The following is a 24,324-nucleotide window of genomic DNA, read 5'->3' as shown; positions in this document are numbered from 1 at the left end:
TCTTCTCCAGAAGCCCACCTTTCTAGCAATCAGGTTGGCTGGTACTTGCACAGGTCTGGCCAGCCCCTGCCTGGGGGATGTTCTGGCTCCAGGGTTTCAGGATACCCTCAAGGCATCATCTAGTCATTGCCACATACTCCTACCTCCCCTGGCCCTCTAGGCCCACTGGCCTCCATTCTGTCAGCAATAGAAAAGGACTGCGGAGCCTGAGAAGGATGATCTTTTGTGGCTAGATGAGGTGACCAGATGGCCGAAATGCTTCTGTAGAGTTGAGGGGTTGAATTTGCAGCAAGGAGCTAAGGCTGAGGGATGGAAGCATCAGGAGTCTGCGTCTGCCTCCACAGTAGAAAAATATTCTCCTCGAGCTCACCACAAATGGAAGGAGTGCCTCGTACCTCAGCAAAGAGTGAGTGTACCTAACAAGCTCAGTGGACAATCACCCACTGGAGAGACGGAAAGTTTTAAAGGCCCTTCCTGACTCAGGTACGTATTGTTATATAATAAACCATTCCAAACGTAGTGGCTTAAAACAACAACGATTTATTCTTTCTCATGATTCTATTGATTGATTGAGCTCAGCTGGGCCCTGAGTCACTCATCGACTGTAGTCTTTGACAGCGTGCCTGAAACAGGAGGCCCTGTGACGGCTCACTCACGTATCTGGGGCCTTGGTGCTGGCTGTCCGCTGGAATTCATCTCTCTGTGGTTTCTTATCATTCACTCATCGAGCCCAGGTTTCTGCGTATGGTGTGGGGAGTGTTGCAAGTGAACGGGAGACACTGCAGGCCTGGGGGACGGAGCACAATATTGCTTCTGCCCTAGTCTGTTGCCCAGGTTCAAGGGACGGCGAAAGACTCCACCATTTGATAGGAGAAGCCACAAAGTATTCGTGACCACACTTCATCTACCACAATTCCCAAATTGCCTCTGATTCTGGGTCTTCTGGGTGATCCCATATGATTCCGTTAGCCCCGGGTAAGGGCCAGGTGGTACAGTCCTATACCAGAGCTCTGTGTGGATGCCGGTTGCCTGCTAAATATTCACACACACACCCTTTTTTGGGGCATGCCTATTCCATCTCCACACAGTCTCATGCTTTAGGGGAAACTGGTTTCATGCCAGCTTTGTTAGTGGGGCTGAGAAGTCTAATGCAGCACTGGCCCAGAACTCGAGGCCTACGTCAATAATCTCATGGCAATATCCTTCCCCCAGAGCTTGGTCAGGAAAAGGCATGTAATCTAGTGCAGGCCCACAAGACATGAGGGGAAATTTTCAAGGAATTTCTAGAAGAGGATATCCCATTAGAAAGGATAGTTTTTCTTCTGTTGTGTGTAGCAGGAAGGCCTGGAACCGCTACCATCTTGTTATTCAAATGAAGGGTGAAGCCATCATAGGAAGGAGAACAAAACCAAGAGAATAGCAGAGAACAGGAGTGGAAACCTTGGTCGTTCCATGCCTGACCCTTGGCCTCTCCTTCTGGGCTTGTTTCAAGTCCATGAGCTAATAACTCCTCATTGTTGGTTCAGCCAGTTTGAATGGGATTTTCTGCTCTTGCATGTGAAAGTATCATGAACGGATCCAGGGCCCGAAATTGTTAGATGACAAGTCTAGTCACTCTATGAGGTTACAAATCAGATACTGGTTTTCAAAGAGAATAATTCCTAATATATTTCTGTTTTGCTTCCTAGGACGTGATAAAATGGAAGATTCGTTATGTCAGAATGGAGCTAGAAATATCCTTGGGTGGCATCTGTTCAACAGCCTCACTCAACCAATGAGGACACCAAGACCCACACACTTCAGCAGACACATGGCTCAGATGTCCGCACTCCCAGGCTAGCATGCCCCCGGCCACTGCTACAGGCTGTAGCAGTGCATTCATTCACACACCCCCGAGGCACGGGACCACCGTGCTATTCACACTTTCCACCTGAACTTCTAAAAAGCCACTCCATGGGACTCTGTTCATCAGTTTCTTAAAAAATCAAACATATATGCATCCTATGGTCCACCAATTCCACTGCTTGGAATCTGCTCTAGAAGGATGAACTCATATGTCCGCACAACTGCTCATAGCAGTTTTGTCCATGATAGCTAAAAACTGAGTACATCCCAATGTCCAACAACAGGCGAATGGATAGACAAGAATTATTTGTGGTACAGCCCTACAATGGAATACTGCTCAGAAAGAAAACAAAGGCATGACCCAGTGATACAGGCAACAGCATCATGAATGTCAAGCATCTTCTGAGTGAAGGAAGCCAGACACAGGGTAGGGCATGGGGTGGGGTGCCATTTCTACACAGTTCTACAGAAGCGACTCGGACCAGTGGTGGCAGAAATGAGATCAGTGGTTGCTTTCTGTTCTGTGTATGTGGAGGGGCACGGGTTGGCAAGGGGCATGAGGGAAATTTCTGGGGTGATAGAAATGTTCCGTGTCTTGACCAGGATATGGGGCATGGGTGTATCTATTTGTCAAACCTGATCAAACGCTTAAGATCTGAGTATTTCACTGCATGGAAATTATACCCCAAAAAACAGTTTTTTGAATGGACTTTTTAGCTACAGTATAATATCAATACTCTATCTGGCTGGAGAAGAGGGTGTGTGAGCCCAGGACTCTGCCAGAGCTAGTTTGCAGTGGTGTGTCCTGGAATCCAGAGCTTGGGAGACCTGCTGCCTGTTCCCGCTGGTGCTGATGGCTGGGTCGGCCAGCTGCCCGTGTCCTCTGCCAGCGCCTCGCCGTCAGGCAGGGCCCGACCACATGGCTGTAATAGCAGGTTTGGAGAGCCATTTCCTCTGGGCCCTGCGGCCACATCACAGGCACTGGCCTTACTCTCTGGCCTGCTTCCCCCACCCCCGACTGTCTTATGAGGCTCACCAAAGAATCTTCCTTCTTCTCACCGGCAGATATCCTTCCGGAACCTTCCAAGGCCCAGGCTGCCCTTGACATCACTCGAGTGTCGTGGGTGAGAAACTCATGCTTTCTGACATCCCGGGACTGCTCCCCTGGGCTATTGCAACAATCTTTTCTGCCAATTTTTTTTTTAACTGCCATTTCTGTTTTCTTCATTTCTCCTGCCAAAATGTCAAATCAGGGTCTTTCCAGATGCCAACATCTGGTATTAAATTGCAAGTCTGGATAATCTTCCAAAACAATGTTTTCTAAGAGCCAGGGAACTTCTTTTGCTTCACATTATTCATCTGTTCAGATTGTATCAAGTTCTTTCATTGATTTCTCTATTGAAATATATCTTTCAACATGTCAAGCCTATCCTGTTTAAGATAGGCCCAACACTGGCATCAGGCCATGTGAATTGCTTGGAGAATATGTGATCTGTTGTTTTGTTGTTCTCTTTACTTTCATATTTAAAAACAAAATAATAAATCACAAATAAACCCTTCATTGAATAAGCATTGAATGAATTTAGCTTTTCCCTTATTGTGATGTTTATATTTTCAGTGTAAAATGGAGTCTCTGAGACGGCAGACATATGGCGCCCAGCTGAAGTCTGGTCGGCTGAATCTGGGGCTTGAGGTGGTTTTAGAATGTGTCAGCCGCATGCAGTGCGTGTCCGCCAGCTGGGGATATGTGCCCGCGGAGGAGAGGACCCGCAGCCCCGAGCTTGTTTCCTTTGGCTGCTCCTATAATGGAAGAAACCTCCATTCCTCTTCTGTAGAGTCAGAAAATGGGGGCTACCCGGGCCCACGTGTCGCCTGGTGGGGAGGGTGGAAGAAATGTCTCAGGGAGCGGGCTCCCGGTCACCTCCTACTCCTGCTTCACTCCCAGCCAGTTCACATCGATCTGTTCTATGCCTTGGACTTCCACGTGAACCCCGGGAAAAGAACAACCTCCTTTTGGGCTGCGTCTACTGTTAGGTGATCCCTAAGGGGCTGCCTCTAGTCTGACATGTAAGGATTTGTTGTTCCTTCTTGGAGCTGAGCCATCGGGGACAACCTGCCTGATGGTCAGTGTCCCCAGAAAGGGTTTCTATCACCAATGTCAGCAGGAGACCAGGTAGGCATGGGGGAACCCCGGGCTCCCTGCTAATTTGGGGTGCGTACCCTCCAGTGAGTGCTCCTCCCTCCTCTCCCACCCTTCCTCTCTTCCTTCCTTTCCCCCATCCCTCCCTGCCTGCCTTCTTCCCTGCCTGTCTTCCCTTCCTTTTTTCCCTCTGGCCCGCCTTCCTTCCCTTCTTTCTTCCTGACTGCTTCCTGGTGTTTTGCCTGCATGCTGGGGACCTTTCTGCAGCAATAAATTCCTTTTACACTTGAAGCTGTTTCAAAGTGAATTTGGAAGGTGAGTGTGCCTAGCCTCCTGTCTAGACACAATTTCAGCATGCAGTTGGAGTTGGGCCTGCCTGGGATTCTCACCGGAGCCCACCTGGGCCCCTCTGTGGCTTCGTAAATCTACAGGGGGCCAGATTCAACGGCCCCCTGCAGGGCTTTCCAGCCTCCATGGCTCTCAGATGTTCAGAATAGCCTTCTGCCAGGCTCGAGAAGCACTGAATCAGCAAAAATTGGGTGTCTTTCGAAGAGACTGGGAGAAACGCGAATTTAAAAACACAGCACAACCCCACCACAAAACAAATGTTGAACAAAAGGTTAATTCCACGGATAAACAGCTCTCAGTGGCGCTTGACGGAGCGTCTGGTTCCCATTTCGTTATGCCATTCTGCCAGATGTTCCCCTCTATTAATACATTCTGCTAAAGCCGAGACGAAACGTAAAACTAGCGAGTGGCCAGCGCTGCTGGCAACGCCAAGTGGCAACATGCAGGAACAGGGGTGTCTCTGCAAGCGTGCTCCGCGGGCCGCACGCTCCCAGAAAGAGCTGCCCCAGCCAGGCCCGCTGGAGGCTCTGACTGCCTCCTGAGATCTTGCTCGGTCTGAGACGGCTTTCACGTAAGTGTGAGAAGGAGGGCCACCTGACTTTCCACTCCTCATGGGTATTGGCGTAATTTAAGAGACGGATGTGAAGATCATTCTGTGAGTTTCCTCCATCTGGGGATTCCAGACTCCGGCTCTTGCGGGGCCGTCCTCTGCACAACGCGCTCTCATAGATCACTCATCATTCGTCCCTCGAACGTGCATCGAGGCCCTCCCATCTGGAAGGCGTTGATTGTATCCCATTTTCATGAGTGACACAGTCCCCGTGTTCCCTGAGGGCAAGGACCAAGACTTATTTGTCTTTGTATATTCTGCAAGTTATTCAATATATGTTCACACAATGAGTCATCGAGAAAACTCTCTATTTCGGCTTCCGTCCTCTCTGTCTCAGAGATACAAGCTCTTGTCTGGTCCTATTTGAATGCTGGAAGGTGAAGGTGACCTGGACGCTTTCCCCTCCACAGGCAGAAAGAACAAAGGCCGCTTGCTCGAGAGGTGTCCTCCATCATGTTGAAAACCGTGGCCAATCTCATTGTAGGAAGCAGCAGGTAGCTGTGAAAGGCGGCTCAGGCCCCCATTGTGACCGCCTTGGCAGCAGGCGAAAGGTCACTTCGCAGGCAAGACTCTGACCCTTAACTTTTTTGTTGAGAGTGTCACAAGGTAAATTAATCAGATTTATGGCATTAAGCTCTGCCAATATCTTTATCCTCCCGGCTCCTATTCTCCAGCAAAACTCTCTCTCCTAGGGGGGAAAAAATCTCCTTTCTGATGAAGGGGCGAAGTGTTTTTTGTTTCTTTCTCGCAGGTTTTGCTAAAAAGTGAAAAGGGTTGGACCCATATAAAGCCCAGAGGCCAGCACAGCCCTTCCTTTCTGGAAGAGCTGATTTTTTGGTGTGTTTTTGTAAGTTAAAGTGAACTTTCCTGGTACTTAATCAAATGCCCCTTAGCCTGGGAACAATGAGGAGGGCAGGTTTTGCTGGTGGTGGGTTTCTTGATCTCCGGGCAGAACCCTCTCCTTTGACCAGAGCAACTCAGGAAAGCACATTAAGGAGACATCACTGGCCTGGACGTGGGCTTCCGGTCCTCCTGGACCTGGCCCAGGGCAGTACCGGTACCAGCGCAGTGTTTCCAAGGGGCAGGGAGGTTGGAAGGGAATGAGCGGAGAACCCCCCAGTCCGGAAGCCAGAGGCTTGGAGCCGCATCCCAGCAGGAGCAGGAGGGCTTCTGCTGATGCTGCAGGTGCTTTTCAGGCAGCCTCGCAGGAGAGCACCGATTTCCTGCTGCTAGAAATTTGTCTGCAAATTTTTTCTCATTCAGAAGTGACGGGATCCAGGAGACAGGGGCTAGATATGATAACTTGATTAAGGCTTGCACAGGCGACCCAGATGCCTGGGACTTGGCTGGAAGAGAGCGTGCTCCCCCTCTAAGCTTTCACCAGGAGAGAACTGACAGGTCGCAGCTGGTAGATTTCTTTCCCCTAAGCCTGAAGGGGGTCAATGTTTCAGACTCCGAGCTCTTGAAATACTGTGGTTGTATTTTGATACAGCTCCTTTGCAGAAGAAGAAAAGTCAAGAAACAAAGGACCATTTCCCCCCATTAATTTGCAGCACAAAATAAGGAGTGGATCACATTGGCTCAACAAGTATTCATTGAGCACCTACTATGTGCTAAGCCCTATTTTAGGCACTGGAGATACCGAAGTGAAGGTTTCAAGCAAAGTCCCTGCTTTCATGGGGCTCACAGTCTAGTTGTGGGATGCCAGCAGTAAATACTCATGTAAATTCCCGGATGTCAGGGGGTTAAGACGCTATAAGAAACAATCAAACGGGGGGGGGGGTTAAAAAAGGATGTTGGGACAGGGGTGGTATTTCGGATGGAGTGGGTAGAGACACCCTCTAAGGCTTGAGTGGGAGAGCATCCAGACTTGAGTGGAGGGAGAGCATAAGCCATGCTCATACCTGGGCCGGAGCATTCCCAGTAGAGGGATTAGCAAGTACTGGGAGCTGGGGTGGGAGGATGCTTGATATGTTCAAAGAATATTCTTTTACAATGATGTTATACAAATGCAAAAACAAACCCATTTAGCCTTCTAATAGCAGTGGGAGGACTTTTGTGACCGTGCTGTTACCAGGATTAAATGAAATAATGCTTATAACACACAGCACAGGGCCTTTGCATGGGAAGAATTTAATATATGTGAATTGCTTCAAACGACAAGGATTGTTTACTAAGCATTTGGCAGTCACAATGGTCCTGTCAGGGAGGTGGGCAGGAACTATTAGCATCACCTCCTAAATGAATCTGAAGCCTGTAGAAGGGAAGCAGTTTGCTGAAGTTCTCACCGCAGTGGAGCGGCAGGTAGAAGGAGCCCAAGTCCCTAAGGCTGAGGCAGGGTCGTTCAGGAGAGCTGCTGACCCGCTTGGGACTTTGCCTGAGTCTGAAATCAACTTTTATCCTGTTAAGCCCCTGAGATCTGGGGGTGGTTTCAGCAGCTAACATCACTTAACCTGACTAAGACTGTGGGCTGTAAGAGGGGCAGAGAAACCAGGAGGGTGCCCCTCAAACAGCAGAGGCTCATGGGTTTGGGAGGAGAAACTGTGTCCCAGAGAAGGCAGCAGAAGAGCGGACTATGAAGTCTTGCCTTTTGGGGTGCGTTTAGGCTCGGTAAGGTCAGGTTGTGTTGATGTCTCGTCCTTGGACACTGGTCTTCTGAGGCTGTGTCGTTTCTAACAGAGGACCTACCATGCTGCTGAATCTTGCTATCTGAAGGACAGAAGGGTCATATTCGGGATGGGTGGGGAGGGAGTAACGGGGCCTAGAGGAAAGATGAAATGAGGAATATTTGTAAGTAAAAATAAATCATCATATATGGGGTCCTTGACCCTCCATCCCACCTTCAGAATTTTCACCGGCCTCCATGGCCTTCCCCAGTCCCAGAGCCTGCACCCCAGTTACCCCGGACCCTGAACATGCCTGTCCTTTATCAGGACCACTTGGATCCTACCAGTCCCTCTGCCGGGGACATGTCCCATCAGCTTCTCCAGCAAGACCCTATGTACCCTCCAAAGCCCTCTTTGAATGCCCCCTCCTCCAAGAAGCCTTCTCCGCTCCCTAGTGGTAATCCAGCATTCCTTGCCCTCACCTTCACAAAAGATCCCTGTGGACTAGTGGCCATATTCTGCTCACTTGTACAGACGTACACGCCCAGCTCCCGTGTGAGCCTGCAGACTTCCCAAGGCCAGGCCTCTGACCTCACGGCTCTCACAACCAGCGGGGCGGGACTCCATTTGGAAAGAGATGAAATAAGGTGCTATTCTCTATTTAAAAAGAAAAGATAATTTTAAATGATAGGGCATGTATTTTGAGAAAACTCTTTCTTTGGAACATGTCGGGGTTACCTTGGTACAAACATTCATATCTTCACTCGCACCCATCTCCCCCCGGGCCCCTCATTTCCGTGGGCAGAAGGAGCGTGATGGGGTATTTTGCTGTTGCCTTTATGTTGATGTTCAAACTTCTCTTCTCCCCTCACCCCCATCAATTATTGAATGCCTTAAAAAAAACAACAAAACCCACCCCAGCAGATGTGTGTGAGCTGTTTGATCTGAGGTTGAATAGGAACGAAAGTATCCGAGACTCAGATTATGGTGCAGAAGAGGGGAAAAAAAATCTTAACAGGAGCTCTGTGAAGGAGAAAGTTTAGCTTTGATCTTACTATTGAATTTTGCTAGTGGGGTGTGTGTTTATATCTATTTCTATTTATCTTTTTAGCTCCAAAATTCCGTGCTGCTGTGCCCGTCTTTTGTAACCCTGCAGAAGGTTTTGTCTGCTTGTGCGCAATGCGACTTAAGTCATTTAAGGTAAGAATTTAATTTCTCTGGGAAATCAGGAGAGGTCTGTAGCTTAATTTATGGATATCTTTTCCTTTAAAGGATTCTAAAATAATTGGGGCCACTTTATTTCAAACCAAATGGAAAAGAGGCCTATTAAAAATCAGAGAGGCCGTGCTTCCAGACGAGGGGGTCCGACTTTACCGTTTTAATTCCTGATTTGCACATCTTCCTCATGAAAGAAAAGCCAGACCTTAGAAAGTAGTCTGACTTTTGCAATCTTCAAGGACAGCATTAAAGTACATTTGTTGGCAGTTAAGTTCTAGTCCCAAGTTTCCTGTGAATGGGGCCTCTTCTTTGAAAAAATTCAATAATTTTAAAAGTCAAGTGAAGATAACTGATTTTCTGATAATATAGTACGATGACACTGGAGTGATACATACAAGGCTTTTATTTATTCGTGCAGCCTGTGGGATTGTGGATCTTGAGTGGATTTTAGGGTGAAATAGAGTTTGTCGTCTCCTCTTCATCAGAGGGCTGATGAAATGCATGTTAGAAACTTCCTTTCCTTGCATGCATTCTTCAGGGAATTTATTCATTCATTCAGTAAATAGTTATTTAACCTACTAGGTGCCAGAAACTTTGCTTGCGTGCTTCTAATCCGTGGTGGGCATTAAAAAGCAGATGTTTATCTGCACCTCCAGGTATAAGCCACCAACAGTCCCTAAATTAGGGATGCCAAATTCTCCTATACAGCTATACTGTTTGTTTTATTTAGCATTTTCCTAGGTATTTCTTCAGCGCCAGCCGAATATAAAGCCCAATGCTAAGCCCTGGCATCAGCAGCTCGATGAAATCGTGTGCAGAGACTGTGGTTTCTAAACACAGAGGGGGGAGGGCCGGGGGGGCACGTGGATGTACCCCTGGGAAGCGACTCTGTGCGGGTGGATGGAGGGGGCGAAGAGAGGAGATCCCCAGGGCGTGGGCCGAGGCGGGACACGTCAGCTTGCAAATATCGAATTGGAACGTCAGCATTCTGGCGGGGAAGGAAATGCGGAAAAATGCCGCCCAGCGGTGTGATCCTTGTTGGGGCTTCCTTCCTGGCCCAGCCAAGCAGGGCAAGGGCACTCTGGGGAGCACCTTGTGCCTAGCACTTAGGCTGTCGACCTCTGGGTTGTGGGTCCCGGTGTTCTAGAAGATTTCAGAGAGACCGACTACCTCGATTTTCTGCCAAAGGATGGCCCCACTGGAGGAAAACCGTTACTAACATCCCGCCACCCCACCCCGAAAGGACTTTCCACAGCCTTGGGTCTGTCGCTGCTCTTTGTTGCACACCCTGCCCCCCACATCCCCTGGAAGGACTTCAGAACCTCAAGGGTTGGCTCCCGTTGACTTTGTGACAGGGCGTGGTGGCCTCAGGAAATAAATGCTCACAGTGGGTGAACTGCAGAGCCTTGGTCTCATTATTTCAAGCGGCCTGGGGCAGGGGTCGAGTTGGCTGGTCCGGGTAGAGGGCCCTCACTTTGCTTCATGGGAGTAAGTGTATGATAAACACGAAGCCATTAGCCCTGCCTTATTCGGTATGGAAACAGTTCAAGATTCTTCTTAGAGAAGTTTCAGATTTTCATGGTGTTTGATGCCACTGTTGGCCACGTGTATTAGAAGTGTATAATTTTTGATGGGTTCTCTTTAGATTTGGCCGGCTGAAAAGAAATAAGAATATAAAAGAACCGTATATAGTTTGTCCCTCTAACCATACATATCTCTATGAATGCTTAGTCATTAAACAACTATGTATAAAATGTCTGCCGCATACCTTAAGTACCTACTATGTATAAAAATTAAATACCACAGAGAGATACTAGTTCTTCCTCATCTATTTAGTTGTACAATAATATATATGCATTCAGTGTTATAAAAGCTTTATTTCTGATGGTGTCTTGTAGAAATGTGTATGATTCAATTTGCTAGTAAGTTGAATAATAGTAAAGACTTTGCTAATGTAATATTTAGTATAGGCTTTGGAGTTTAACCTGTCTGACACAAACCTGGCTTTGCCATGTATTATCTGCGTAACCAAGTACAAGTCACCTAAAATCTTATTTGCAAAACAGAGGTCTTAAGGTTGTTTCGGGGATTAAACGAGATAATATTAAGTGTTTAGTCATACGCCTGTCACATAGCAGGTGCTCGTTAAACGCTAGCAGTTTTTCTTTTTACATATTTTCTAGTGCCTTTAATTGGGTTTCAATAGCTGTGGTCAGCTTTTATCTGATGATAGAAGTTGAAATATTCAACATTTCTGTTCAAAAATATCAAGGTCTGTAAGCCTTTGCACACTGGCAGTGCCGGGTGTGGTTTCTAGAACATGCTGGTAAGTAAGGTTGCCATTTTTGTGTCCTTGCTGTCTCGCTGCACACACCTAGAGCCTACATGTAGCCGACAGGCCTCCTTCCATGCCCCCTGGCCACCCCGCTCCAGGACCACCACACCTTTGTTCAGAGGAGTGATGTCCTCTCTTACCAGGTGCTCAGATTACGACGTGTGTTGGTCCGGACGGGGGCTCTAACAGGAACGCAGGCATTCTCTGTGGTTGTCACCCCCAGATGCGTCTTTGAACTTGTGCCTCCCTCCCTCTTCCTTAGGAGCACACAGCTCATCTGCCTTTGCCAGCTTCCAGGAGCTGGGCTTCTTGACGTCATTCCCGAAGGTCATTCTCTTTGACCTTCACAACTACCCTAATCATGCTATTGTCTCCACTCTGTTTTCCTAGCTTTTGAACTCCCCCAGCCTCCCTAGGAGGACGTTCATATTTTCTTTCATCTCTCCTAAGGTTTACACATCTGGATTGCTCCTGCTGATGTCCCATCACACCCGGCCAGGCTGGGAGGCAGGGCGCATCTGCTGTTTTGCCAGTCCGCTTCCCCCCCTACTCATGTCTGGGAGCCGGACCTGACTGAGCTTGGAGGAACCGTCCAGCATCCATCACATTGCGCTCTTGGGGTCATCAGCGCAGGAGTCCTGCCTTCCACTTGCCAGGAAGTGGCATGTGGCTGTGCCCCGGCCAATCAGAGAACCTCTTGGGAATTTGCATCTTGGAGGGACAGATGGCAGCTCCAGAAAGCCACTGAGGTCACTTAATCCCTGCAACAGCTCCCTATCCAGACTGTCCCTGAGTTCCCGCTTCCTGGGGCCTGCCTCAGTCCTGGCCATTCTAGACCGATTGTTTGGATTTTGATTCTATAGTCCTGTGTCTTCTACTAACTTCTTTTTGTGTTTGAGATGGTGTATTTCCATTTCTCTTGCTTTCAATTAGAGAATTCTGAGATAGTGGATCAGGCCAAACATCTACATTTCTAAAGCTCAATTTATATTATGACTATTCTTCCCTGATCCACAGTGGAATTCTTTCAAACTCTTCTATATTTTGGAACGAAGGCTTTGGCAGCTGGGTTTCAGAGTGAACTTCCTGTGCCCTTGAATAGAAATAGACTTTCTCCTAATCACATGGTGAAAAGCAGCTATGGGTGATACAAGTGAGCTCCGGAGAGGCTGATGTGTCCAACCTGTGCCTGAATTAGTGCTTCTTAAATTCTGTGGGCATGAGAATCACCTGGAGAGCTTGTTAAAAACACCAAGTCTTGGGAACAGCCCCCCCTTCCCCACCCCGCTGAGATTCATACTCAGTAGGTCTGGAGTAGGACCCTGGAATCAGCTCCCAGGAGACACTGATACTACTGATTTATGGACCACATTTGGAAGAGCAAGTCTTTAGATATTATCTGTCCCCAAGCAAGCAAGACTTTGGGACACAGAAAGATTTCCTCTGGCTTATTAAAATTAAAAGACAAGGGACGAGATGAGAACTGCTTTTCCCCGTGAACCTTAGAGCTATCTGCTGCTCACTGGCCTCACTAACGAGCTTTGTCCCGTGGAGCCCCGAGCAGGATGAGATGATGGCTGGACTGGAGGGTGTGCTCAAAGGCAGGGTATCTTCATGAGTCAGCTTGGCACCCCCCAGAGCCTCACAGGCTGCTGGGCAGGATTTCCAGGGCTACTTTAGTGCAAAGGATTTTTTTTTTTTTTTAAGTAAGTAATTGTATAAGATCTGGAGGCAATGCAAGACTGCCCCCTGGAACTATTCAGCGGTGACCACAGCTAGAGCCGGGGCTGCCACTGAGCCCGCTCCTCACCATGTCATGGGCCCTCACTCCCACCTCCAACACCCACTGTCTTCACTTCTCTCTTCCAAGCCAGTTTCTTCCCCTTCCCCCAAACCCAGCTCCGAGCTTGCCTTTCCCCAGATCCCTCCCCTGTCGTCTCTGTTAGGCGTCATCCCAACATCTACATACTCGGGTCTGAAGTATTAAAAAGCCAGTTCTGATGCTCCGAACTGCCACTACTTCTTTGCCTCTTACCATATTCCTAGAGCTTTATCTATCTCTTGTAATCCTTGCAACAAATTTGGGAAGTATTATCCCAGTTTGTACATGAGGAAACAAAGTCAGAAAAGTAATTTGCCTTAGATAAACTACTTAGAAAATGTTAGGGGCAGAATTTGCACTCTGTTCTGACTCCAAAACCTATGTCGCAAACCACCTTGCCATTCTAAATTAATTCTGTGTGTGTGCATGTGTGTGTGCGTGTGTACGTGTGAGTGTGTGTCATGTGTCTTCCTGTACATGTCTCAGTGTCTCAGTATTCGGTAGCCCTGTCTAATAGAAAGCTCACCTAGGCAGGAGCTGGGTGCTCCGGAAGAATATTCTAGAAGTTCTCTTGACCAGGCTCACATCCTATGGAGTGCTTGGAGCCACATTTCTTTCTAGAGGAATCATTCAAGAGATATTGTTTACCACTGGTGTGTTGTTCTCTGATGGCTGACATTTTTGAACATTGGTGGGGGTAGGCCCATTACTGGAAGTGGGAAACATTTTTTCCTACTTACCAATCAGCTATGTTTTCCATTCATATCTATGAGACAGATTAGAAATCTGGCTGCCAAGATGAATAAAGAGCTTATTATTTGTTGTCATCTATTGAGAGTCTGTTTTGTGCAGACCATGAAGCTGGGTTCTAGAAGGGACCACAGAGGATTCTGATTTGAGAGGCCTTGGACACAGGGTGTACTGGGAAGCAGAGTTGGGGGAGGCGGGGCCAGCAAGGGTGAGCAGGCAGGGATGAGGCAGAACCTGGGCTGGAGGAAATGTCCTGGTTGTAGGATCGGCCATTGGTTAGACTTCTGGCTGAGCCTAAAGGTGTATGACAAATGCAGGTGCCCACCTGGAAGGGATATACTGTCATAAGAGTCCTGGTTGGTAGAAGAGCTTGAAGTCAGATGTGTGTCAGCATTGCTAATATGGGTGCTTGGTTCATTTAGCCCAGGAACCCAGGCAGTGGCTGAGAAGCCACAGGAAACATTCATTCATTCATTCATTCATTCATTCATTCATTCATTCATATGTTTAACAGATATTTAAATATCTGTTGGCATTGAAAATACAGTTATGAACAAGACACAGAACTTGAGGGGAGACAGATGTTAGATATAATAGCACAGGAGCAATTTGATTGTAATTGTGATCAATGCTCTGACAAGGATGAACACAGTATTACAAGAGGGCTCATGCTCTGTGGCTAGGCTGAGTGTAAGTGCCCCAAGCAAAAAGGCAGGAGTGCAAGACCGGGCTCCGAGTGCAATAGCTTCTGTGCAGTTCATTTGGACTAGTTGAGACAAAGGATTTCTGGAGGCTCAAACCCTGATCCATCTAATCGTGGGGATAGACTCTGTGCCCATGCTAAGAAAGGGCATGGTCGGTTAAGTGATTCCTGGACTTAGAACCAGAAGAGCTGGTCCCAGGCATTCCTTATTCTTGCAGCATGGCTTAAGCAAATTCCCTAAACTTTAAGAGATTTAAACTCTTTGAGCCTCAGTTTCCTCATCTGTAAAGGCGAGAAACATTTTTCTGCTTAGCCTGCTGTATAGGATTCATGAGCGAGCATGTGAAAGGGTTTTGTAAAGTATGAAAAGCAGGAGATACTTATGACCACACACACACACACACACACACACACACACACACACACACAGGCACACACCCTGAGTTTAATGAGCCCAGGATGTTCAGGGCCAAGTGCAGACTTCCGGGTTAATGAAGCATTGAAAGGGTTGGGTCTGCGGAGATTCCCACGACTGTGGCACAGGGAAGAAGGAAGTGGCCTAGCAGGGGCATTCCACAGAGGTGGCGTGTGTGAAGGCAACTCTTCAGGAGGGAGAAACCTGAGGAGACAACCAGAAATATGTTTGGCAAGAGTCAAGAACCTTGGTGGGGGTAGTGAGATGTGGGGAGAGTTGTATGGGAGGGAAGGAACCAGCTAGGGAGGGGGTCTGGGACCACAGGACCATCTCCCTTTCTTATTTTTTATGGTTTTAGTTTCCTCGGACCTCACTTAAAACATCGAGAAAAATCATGAATTTACCTCGATTATCGTGGAGGTTTATTTTATCACAAAGAGGAAGGCTATTTTATCTACAGATAAAATGCAAAGAGATCACATGGTGTTGGGAATATGGGTCCCTTTTTGAAGAAAAATAAAGTTAGTATCTCTACCTTATACTATGTAAAAGGTGGATTTCAGGTGGATTAAACATGGGAAAGGGAAAATATGAAGCTATAAGAGAAGCTATAAAGGAAAAGATAAGAGAATATACTTGTGACCTTGGGGTGAGAAGGACTCTTAAAAAAGAATTCAAGAATACAAACCTTAGGGCCAAATATTGATGAATTGGCTATAACAATATTCATGTTTTGTGTTCAACAAAGGATACATGAAATAAAGATTAAAGAGGCACAGCAGATGAAGAGAAGGTCTTTGCAATGCCTCAAACTAATGCAAGTAAATAGACTAGACAAGGAACTCCTGAAGACTGACAGGAAAACATAGAGAAAAAATGGGAAAAAGGTCAAAGACTATGTGTAGGCAAGTGACACAGGGGAAGATTTAAGACTAGCAAGTACACAGAGATCCCAACCTCACTGAAAAAGAAATGTAAAGTGAAATTGCAAAATTGTATTTCTGTACATGAAATTTGCAAAAATGAGAGTATCAGGTCATAAATACTGGTGAAGATGGGAGGAAACAGGCACTCACCAGCATCCCATGTGTAGCCATTAATATACAATATGTACTTAACTGAAGAAAGCATTTGATGTCTGGCCGGCTCTCACTCCAGGGCTAAATGCCATAGAAAAGCTCACATAAGAGACTCTTAATCATAGGAAACAAACTGAGGGCTGCTGGAGGGGAGGTGGTGGGGGGATGGGGTAACTGCGTGATGCACTTTAAGGAGGGCACATGATGTGATGAGCACTGGGTGTTATATGCAACTGATGAATCACTGAACTCTACCTCTGAAACTACTAATACATTATATGTTAATTAATTGAATTTAAATTAAAAAAAAAGAGAGAAATGCTCACATAAGTCCAAGCTACATACCACAGCCGGGAGTTTGGGCTGATCTCAGAAACCATCTCCAGGGGGATGGATACATGAAACCGGGTGGGTGCACAGCATGGAATATTATGCAATAATCAGAAATAGTGACCTGGAAGCAAAATACCAGCCTGAGTAGATCTGAGCAACATGGGTTTGGGTGAAAGAAAAGAAACAGAATGAGATATATAGCATAATAACGTTCCTCTAAAATTGTAACAGAAAAAAAACCCCCTATATTTTATGAGGATTCATTCACGTCCAAAGATATATAACAAGATGAGGTGGCTATGTAGCAGCAAGAAGTAGAGACAATGTATCAATCAGTGTCCAGTCATGAAAATAGGAACCACTCTAGATGTTTTCAATAGAGAGGATTTAATACAGGGGATTGATTCCAAGAGGAATTGGAAGGTGGAGAAATGAGAAAGAAGGCCCTGAGATACTGTAACTGCAGAGAAAACCCATCACATCTAAGGCTGGTAGACAAAAGGGATGAGAGGGTGTTACCAGACCTAGGAGTTCAAAGGAAGGAACCCCATGGCTGGTGTGCAGGTGTAGCGCTCAGAGCTCTGGGGTAGGGACACAGCCTGTGTTGATGGCTGGCTCTGGGGATGCTGAGGGCAGCTGGAGCTGGAGCTGTGGTTTTCCTCAGCTGCTGGGGGTGGGAGAGGGGATGGGGTGCTGAGCAGAGCTGGAAAACTGGAAGGGAGCTCTTTTGTTCCTCCTGCCTTCTTTTCTCCAACCAGTATGTCCCATTGGCAGAAATTGCCAGAAAGCCAATTATCAAAGAAGGCTAGGAAATGAATTTAGAGGCTTAGCCCCAATATTATGGAGCAAATTATAAAATTAAGGGCTTGGGCTCAAAGACAAGAAATAACCAATGCTATAAAAATAACAAAAACCTAATAAAAAATAGGAGTCTGTCTCAGACTGTTGGTGATGATGCACATATTAATTAAGAATATGATAAACTCAATTCTATAATTAAGTCCAAAAGTAAATAAAAAGTAAGTGCTCAGGACAAGGAGTCATGTGACAATAGGGACAGTTTGGGGTCTGACTCACCATATCACCTTGGCCAAGTCACAAACACACGAGTCTCAGCCTTTTCATCTCTCCTCAATCATAGACCTAAATGTAATAGATAAAGCTACAGAACTTTTAGAAGAAAACACAGAAGAAAAATCTTAGTGATCTTAGGTTTGGCAAAGCTTTCCTAAATCTGATACAAAAAACATGAGCCATAAAAATTAAACAATAACTCGGATCTCATCAAAATCATAACTTTTGCTATTCAAAAAACAAGCCACTGTTCCAAACTCACAAATGCAAGCTACAGAGTTGAAGATATTTTTGCAGAATGTATATCTGATAAAGGGCTTATACCCAGAATATATAAAGAACTCCTACAAACTCAGTGATAAGAAGACAATGAAAAAATGGATGAAAGATTTGAATAGACGTTTTACCAAAGAAGATAAATGGATGGCAGGTAAGCACATGGAAAAAATGCTCAACACCACTAGTTACTAGAGAAATGCAAAATAAAATCAGTCTCCCACTGGAATGGCTAAAATTAAAAAGATTGGCCAAACCAGGTATTGGCAAGAATGTGGGAGCAATTGATTAGAGCTCTCAAATACTGCTGGTGGGAACGCAAAATGGTGCAACTACTTCGGAAAAGATAGTTTATTTAAAAAAAGTAGTTTGGCAGTTTATTTTTAAAAATCAAACACCTCTCATTTGATCCCAGTTGTTCCCATTCCCAGCAAAGAGAACTGGAAGTACACGTTCAGACGAACACTTGCGCAAGAACGTTCAGAGCAGCTCTGTTTGTAATAACCAAGAACCGGAAACAGCTCAAATGTCCATCAACGGGATGATTGGGTAAAAAATTGTGGGATAAATATACAATGGAATGATATATAGAAATTTTAAAAATGAGCTATTGATATCCATTAATAACGTGGATGATCTCAAATAATTATGCTGAGTAAAGAAGCCAGGAAAAAAACCAAACTACATACTGGATGATTCCATTTATATAAAATTCTAGGGGCATCTGGCTGGCTCAGTCAGGAGAGCACACGACTGTTGATATCTGCATTGTGAGTTCAAGCCCCATGTTGGGTGTAGAGATTACTTAAAATTAAATCTTAAAAAAAAAAACGAAGAATAAAATAAAATAAAATAAATAAAATAGAATTCTAGGACATACAAACTAATCTTTGGTGACAGAGCCCCCGGAGACTCTGGGGTGGGGTAAAGGAGGAGGCAGTGATTTACAAAGGAGCACATGGATACTTGCAGAAGTAATGGATATGTTCATAATCTTGATTCTGGTGGTTTCACACGTGTATACATATGTCCCAACTCATCATGTTGTATGCTTTAAATACATGCAGTCTATCATATGTCAATTACACCTGAGGGTAAGGAGTCATATGACATGGGTTCTACGTCCAGTTCGGAGCCACTAGGGCTCACTTAGGCTCCATCCATTCGGAGGAGTGTCTCAGCCCTGGCTGAACTTCGGAAGCTTTGAAAAATACTGATGCTTCGACCTTACCTTTGGAGGATCTGATTCGACCTATGTGGTGGTGGAGCCTGGTGTCTGCATTTATTAAGAGCCCCTCGGGTTATTCTAATGAGCAGGCAGAGTTGAGAACCACCAATAGAGAATTCTGTTTAGAAAAGATCGATAAGATATTTTATGGGTATTAAGGATGAGTCACTCAAAGACGGTCAGGTAGTGTTGAGCAGATACCTGGGGCAGAGCAGGTGGGTTTGGGCAAATGGGTTTGTCCCGGGAAGGGTCCTGCAGGAGTGGATGAATCTGGAATTGTGACCATCTGTGCCCCACGAAGAGGCAAGACATGAGCAAGCCACAGTTAGGGGACTCGCTTTGGTAGAGGGAGAAAAAACGAGGTTGGGATTAAGTAATAGAAAAGGAGGCAAGAGGGACTGGAATTCCTCCCATTCCTGGGAGCACAATCTCATTATTGGAGAATATTCACCTCTGCAGAGAGCTTCTTGGATTTCAACCCCGGGTAAGAGAAGTAATACAAGAATCTCTAAGCAGGACTGTCTAAACCCCGTACACTTCTCTGTCAAAACAGCCCATCCCCCAGTGTAAAAGCAGGGTTTCCTTCTGAACAGCATCGATACCTACAGAACTGCTCAAATAAAGTTGGGTTTATTTAGTTCAGTGACTTGACTCAGTTTTTTGAGGGATTACAGATAAAAACCTAAAAAGAAAACACTGGATTGACATAAAATTAGAGTCTTCAGCTTTGTCATCCTAAATCTTTCAGGGAACGAAGTGGGAGAATCGAGCAGTTGGTCAATCTGGTTGCCTCTCTCTAAAAAAAAATATTTTCTCCAAATCATCTCATAGACTGGTAGCAGAATGGCTGTCATGTGATATTAATCCGGCGAACCATCAAGGCCCATAAACACAAAATGAAAAAAAAAAAAAAAAGGAATGGTAAGAATGTTCTGGAGGGAACATGAGTCTTTATTTCATGGAAACAGTTATGTGGTGCTTAGAAGCTGATGGCGTTCTGAAAGGCTGGCCTCTCTGCAGGTCCCCCCTCAGTGGAGAACTGTGTGGAACAATGACATCACCAACACTAGCCTCTCTATGCTGAGTGTTTACTGCATCCCAGGCACTCTTCCATGAACTTTGCATGTATCGAGATTTTTTAAAAAGATTTATTTATTTATTTTTAGAGGGAGAGAGAACACAAGCAGGAGGGACAGAGGGAGAGGGAGAGAGAGAATCTCAAACAGAATCCATGCTGAGCATGGAGCCTAGCGTGGGGCTTGATCTCACGACTCTGAGATCATGACCCTGAGACCATGACCCTGAGCTGAAACCAAGTGCCAGACGCTTAACCAACTGTGTCACCCAGGTGCCCGTGTGTTTCAAGATTTTTAATCCTTACAGCTCTATGAGGGAGGACTTATTTTTACCACCCCCATCCTAAGGATGAGAATATGAGATGAGGAAGTTCAGTAAGTGACCCAGGGTCACACTGCCAATACATTGTTGTGCTGGACGCGGGTCAGTCTGGTTCAGAGCCCGAGAGCTTCGCATTCCACCGAAGAGGGAGAGAAAGGTAGAAACAAACAGTAAGTGTTTATTAAGTGCCAGAGACTTCACACATGATTATTTCACTGAACCCCCGCGATGCATCCTTAGCCCCGTCTTATAGCCCAGGAAAGGCAGACTTAGGGTTTAATGGCCAGCTAGTAAGAGGTAGGGCTAGGATTGAGCCTTAATTTGTCTGACTGTAAACCTCTGCTTTTTTTCACTAAACCATGCAATTTCAGAGCAGCGCCCATGCATGAAAGTACGCGTTAAGGGAGAAAGTCTCCTGCTTAGACTTCATCCTTAACTTTGTACAGTTTTAACAAGTTGGTTACCTGGTGTCCTTGTTCAAAGCCAGAAAATATGTGGGGTTTGGGAGGAAGAGGGTAGGTAGATGAACCACAGGGGAAATAAAGTCGATAGAGTAATAAAATTAGTCCAAGAGAAGAGTGTTTTTAAGTAAGTGGTATGTTAGCCATGCATCTTTGGGGAGCTTTGCGTTAAAAGCTGCATGCTTTCTTGGAAGGAGTCACAGGATAAGAGCCTGGATGAGTTTGTCAGGTAAACTTTGTAAACTTTCAAAAGTTAGTCTAAAGATCATCCTTAAATTCAGAACACAAACTCAAGACCAACCAAGAACACTTCTAAAAACAGAAAGCAGATTTATTTAACTCTAAGGAATTCTTTGCCGTGTACTCTGAACAATGTAACATCAGTCAAATGATGATGCCAGATGACTGACATGCATCAGGAGGGCTGCAGCCAGATGACTGACATGCATCAGGAGGGCTGCGGCCAGATGATTGACATACATCAGGAGGGCTGCGGCCTTGGCACCGGGTGCGGGACGCAGTGTGGGTCCCCTGCCTGGGCATGCCCTCCTTCCCCGACAGCCACCCTGTCACTCTCTACAGGCCCCAGGGCAAGCTGTCCCGGCTGTTCTGAGAAGTTGGCCCTATTTCCTGTCCCCCACCCACCACCCAGCACTTCTCACGCTTGAGAGGGCTCCGCGGGGGCCCAGGGCTTGTGAAACCACAGATTGCCCGGTCCGCCCCTGGAATTCCTGCTTCAACAGTCTGGGCGCCCAGGAGCTGTATTTCCAAGCTCCCAGCCGACACAGGTGGGGCTGTGCTGCCAACTATGGCTCCAGAGAAAATTGCTTGCTCCATTGCTACCCTTGTCTCCTCAGCCGGTTTATCTCTACTTCTTCCAAGCAGACCATTTCTGTGTCTTCTCGGGAGTCTGTGAGCTTCTAGAGGGAAGAAACTAGTGAATAACAGGGTAGTAACAGGGAGCCGAGGGGATGCGGGGGATACTTGGGAGGGGAAGCCTGCTGAGCAAAGGGGATGGGGCTGAGCAGCCTGCCCAGTAACGAAGCTTTAGTCACGGGTCTCTGGAAGCTGCATCCCAATCCCAGAGCCTGTTGGCCACACTGGCCCAGCGGGAAGTCAGGAGCTGTAATTAAACACAAAGAGCCAGTTTTTCGAAAAGGCAGAGGGGACCCCTGTAACAGAGCATGATGCTGGGAGAGGGGTGTTCTCTGCTCCTTCACAAACCACCCTTTTGACGCCCCCAAGGAATTCAGGCTCTCATTGGTGATGCCTGAGCGAGATGCTGGCGTCCAGCAGAGCAGCGCCTGGTCCCGGGCTCGCTACCCCATGTTGTAGCCATTAGCCCCATGTGGCTATGTAAATGTAGACAGAAATTAATCAGAATGAAAGGAAAATGAAAACGCTGCTCATCAGCCACGGAGGCCACATTTCAAGTGCGCACTAGTTGCAGATGGCTAAGCGGCCCTCCTCTGCCCAGCATAGAGAACTAGTCACTGCCGACGAGCCTCTGGGCTAGCGCTGGGGGCGTGGGTAATGACGTGGTGAGAGGAAGAAGGTACTCGTGTCTGTGTGCCTCGTCCTACCCGCCACTACTGCCCGAGAATGCAAGCGCTCTGCAGTCTCCCACAGATGGATGCCTGAGAACAGAGGCTCCCCTCTTCTTCCCCACTGTCCTATACTCCTTGGACCAGGGCTTTAGTGCCTAGTGTGGCAGCGGCTCCCTGGGGACAGAGGGCCACTGGTTTAACGGAGAGTAGGATTGTCCCTGAGCGAGATAAGTCCTCCCCAGGACTCGCAACAGGGCCCAAGGATCCTTTAAGGGGGTGGAGGCTGTTGGAGGACGCGCTGAGGATACATTGGGTCACACTCTCCATCTCTCCGTTACCATCATTGTGGGCCAGGGCCTCGCCTCGCTTCCTCTGCAGTGGGCGCTTTCCCTCTGCTCTCCCATGAACGGGGTGAGCTCCTTCTCTCACCATCACTTCTGTTGTACAAACAGCCCTCTCTGTTAGAATCCAGGAATTAAAAGGGATGGTGAAAAGAAAAGCAGGATTGGGTTATCCAGGCCAATGACAGCTTCTCCAAGACATCGTCTGGTTGCTTCTGTACATTTTCCTAATGGGCTTGCCCCACCTTCCCAGAAGGAGACGTAGCCATGGTCTGCGAAGACTCTCTCCCTAGATGAATTACCCGATTGTGGGTTGTTTCAATGTTCCTTTATTGAATTCTTCCTTCACTCATCATAAAATGAGAAAGCAGATTCTCATTTCCTCCAGGCTGGCGAAGGGCTAAGGTAAGTGGGAGGGAAAATCACTCCAGGCTGTCCTTCAGGTCGCTCAGGGGACTCACATCTCAACAGACAGGCCCCTTGTCTGTCTCTGCCATGAGCCTTTCCCACTCCTCACCCCTCACTATTTCAGGGGTCTTCATGGATGGCCGGGTAACGAAACAAGGACCCCCTGTCCATGGAGCACGTTGAGGGGGGAGAGACAGCCTATGAAACAGAATGCTCAGATAATTAAAGTGGGTCTGGTGTGAGCTCAAGCTGTGCCCGTGGCTGGGGTTTAGAAATGTCTAGAGTGTGTGGCAACGGACACCTGGAAGTCTGTTGTTGCCAGGGCCTGAGCAGCCCTCTGGGAGATTAAAACGAGGACAGGAATCAGGCCATTGCAAACTTGATCTGGGGGTAGTACAGAGTCCGAGCTGGAAGAGGGGAGGGAACCCCACATGCATCATGGTATTTGTCATCAACTCCGATGGGGGAGACAGTGCAAGGAGGGCTGCTCGAAGAACACCCTGCAACAGTGTTTGACTCCCAACTAAGACGCTGAGCCCAAGCGGCAGTGCTTGGAGACTTCTCGGGCACGGCGTGAAGAAGCAGAGTGGTGAGCAGAAGCGCTCGCTCACATTTTCCAGCAGAACCACGAGGCTTCAGCACTGGGAGAGCTCCAGACCATCACCAATGGCACAGGAATGAGATAGGAGGCGGGGAGCCCCAGTGGGACGCAGCCAGGACTCTGCTGGCCTGGAGGATTCAGCAATCCCAGGGGATGTTGGAGTTGCCAGAGAATGGAGGAGGTGTGAACAAAGGAGAAGGATGGGATCGAGTCACTGTCTGAGAGAATTAGCTCTCCTTTTCCCTTCCTTTTTAGAAAATTCTGGGGAGGTGGAACAAGGTAGGCCTCTGCCCCTGAATGGGGAGGGGCCCTGGTGGCCCTGAGCAGGAGTGAGGAGGATGTTCACACAGGGAGTGTGGCCCACTGTGAGGGTCGGGCCCACGGGGAGTGAGGACGGCGTCCACGTGGGAGGGTGGCCCCATGTGTCAGAGCCCAAGTGTGCTGAGGAAGGTCTCCTTGTAGAAGGGAGGCCCCACATGGGATGTCAGGCCTATGCCAGGTGACAAGGGAGTCCCTTGAGGGGGGCCATCCTGGCACAGAGGCTTCGACCCCAAGCGGAGTGATGGGGGGTTCCGCATAGCAGGGTGGCCTCGAGCAGGTGTGAGAACCTTGGGTGTCTGTGTAAGGGGCACCCCAGCACTTGGCGTTGGTGCCCAGGCAGAATGGCTCAGAATTCTTCTACAGCCTTGGATGCTCCTATCCACTCCAGTGACTTCAGTTAGCATTTCTAAGGTTAAGTTACCCCACATTTTACCAGAACTGCAGATCCAGATACCAGAAGGCCTC

Source organism: Ursus arctos, unplaced genomic scaffold (genome assembly GCF_023065955.2).
Source record: "Ursus arctos isolate Adak ecotype North America unplaced genomic scaffold, UrsArc2.0 scaffold_4, whole genome shotgun sequence".
Taxonomy (NCBI): domain Eukaryota; kingdom Metazoa; phylum Chordata; class Mammalia; order Carnivora; family Ursidae; genus Ursus; species Ursus arctos.
This window is presented reverse-complemented; position numbering follows the sequence as displayed.